At 43.4% G+C, this 2,165-nt stretch overlaps 1 pseudogene; it reads left to right on the top strand.

Moving 5' to 3' along the window:
• Window positions 1–1,771, top strand: part of LOC102483528 (protein N-terminal asparagine amidohydrolase pseudogene) — a 4,775-nt pseudogene extending 3,004 nt beyond the window's left edge.
• Window positions 1,772–2,165: the final 394 nt, after the last annotated feature.

The raw sequence follows: 2,165 nt of genomic DNA, 5'->3' as shown, positions 1-2,165 counted from the left end.
CCGTGTGGATGGACACGTTGCAACCCCTCCTCTTCCATTCTCCTCTCGGGATTTTGGGCATACACACATATGTGCCAGGCGTGTTTCAAGCCTTCAGGTCCAGGACCCAAACTGTGGTCAGCCCTGTGGGAGTTCAGTGACATAACCATCACATCATCGGAGGGCCCCTGAAATTCTTACATTTTTTTAATGCACCAAGTGAAATGAATCATGAGGATTTGATACCTTTGCTAAAATTGATCTATACTAAAAAGATGAACACATTTTTTTCCATGATAGAGAGAATGTGTGAATGAGAGAATTCTCAACAAGGTCTTACCATTCTATTAGGTTGCCAGGAAAGTCATGATGTATTTTTCTATGTTCGTCAATGCAAAAATGTGCTACGAGTTTCCCGACAACCTAATATGATCACCTTTCTCCAGTCTTCCAGCTCCTTAGGACCTCGGTCACCCTAATGTGTGTCCCCTACCCAGGGTATTGTCAGACCCCCAGGGACCCTAATAACTCAAGGTTTCCAGCACTACAGGATAGTACGCTGTGGACTGTGCCGCCTAGGCCAAGCCCAGACACGCTCTTTTTTTTTTTTTTTTTGACAGTGTTTTGGTTGGTTGTTGACAGTGAAATCTATATTTTCTAGTATAACTTTTTAATTTTTAATTTTCTATGTAAGGGTGTGCTCACTGGAGTGACAGAGAGAGAAGGTGAGAAAGCGCCTCCAGAGGGACAGCCACAAGCCAATCCCTTCCCCGGCCTCCTCCTGTAATTTTGGGCACACACTTGCATGCACCTTAACCACAGCGCCCCCGGCTGGCCCCAACACATTATTTTTTAATAACTGAAAATTTGTCCTTCTTCCTCACTTTACTTCCTCCCTAGAATTTTAACCGAATGTATTGCATGATCAAAAGTCTTTATGCCATCATGGTTTTCTGAAACAAAATATGTATATAAGTTGAATATTAATGCAAACTTACATTGTTTTTTCAGTGACCATGACAATTACTATTTAAAAAACATCTTTTGATTGGTGGTGAGCAGTCCCTGTCAGGGGAGGCCACCACCTCCCTGGACCTGCCAGGGCTGCCACTGCTGCGATGCTGCAGCTGGTACAGGGGCCGCGTGTGCAGCTGCAGTAGTCTACCGGGGACCTGGTTCGAACCCATCCTCTGCTGGAGGTAGCAGGGCTACCTGCTTGATGCATTGTGATGGAACTGACACCCAAGCCAAGTTCCCCTTGATCATGAACTCCATAAAATCCTTTTCTGACCACACTCAGTGTGGAAGGCTGGACGCGCACCTCGTGGGAGGTTTCAGTGATGACAGGCAGTTGTCACAAAAACTCAGTCTCCAACTTCTTAGTGAATTTGACAGACAAGAAGAGGATATCCGCTTAGTGACACTGTGTGGGACAGAATTACACTGCTGGGAAGGAAAGGAGAACCACTCTTCAATAATCGATGGCATAGCTGTCGACATTAAAACATTGAGACTTACAGAGCCTCCTTTCAAGATCAAGGTCCGGAGGAGTGCCTGCTGCACGAGCCTTAGCGGGAGGGCCAATGATGAGCCAAGACAGAACACCTTCGTATAGGACCGTATTCCTGGGCGTCATTTCCACATGTGGATTTCTGGTTGCAGCAAGATGATTAGCAAGTATTAGAGAACCTTTCCACTTCACCTTTGGCCAAGCTCCCCCTATTTTGTTGAACATATTAGATCTATCTTGAATAATAAAAAAAAAAGAAATCCATCTCCAACTAACTCACTGTTTCCTAGAAATAACGCTCTGTTCTAAAAGAAAAATGAAGATGGTTTGCGGGAAGAGATTTCTTCTCCAGGAAGCTATGGAGGAGAATTACCAAAGAATGCAGATTTCGGGCCTGAGCAAAGACCACTGGTGGGGCCGGGAAGACCGTAAATTTGAACTCCATCCGTTGAGTCTTAGGCCCCTTCCTTTGTCAGTATCTCTTGGGTGACTTTCCAAATGAAGCCTTATTTTGGGAAAAAAAAATCTTCTGATTTATATTATTGCTATAATTATTATGTGTATCCAACTGATCGAAAAGAGATAAATTTATTACACATTTTGACAATTATCTTTTTTAAAATAATGCATTTTTTTAAAAAAAGCTGACTATGTCTTATTTTTCAATGCATCTGTG

Source organism: Tupaia chinensis, unplaced genomic scaffold, assembly GCF_000334495.1.
Source record: "Tupaia chinensis unplaced genomic scaffold, TupChi_1.0 Scaffold147554_1, whole genome shotgun sequence".
NCBI classification, from domain to species: Eukaryota; Metazoa; Chordata; class Mammalia; order Scandentia; family Tupaiidae; genus Tupaia; species Tupaia belangeri.
The sequence above is the reverse complement of the archived record's forward strand: the minus strand, read 5'-3'. Positions and strand labels throughout refer to the sequence as shown.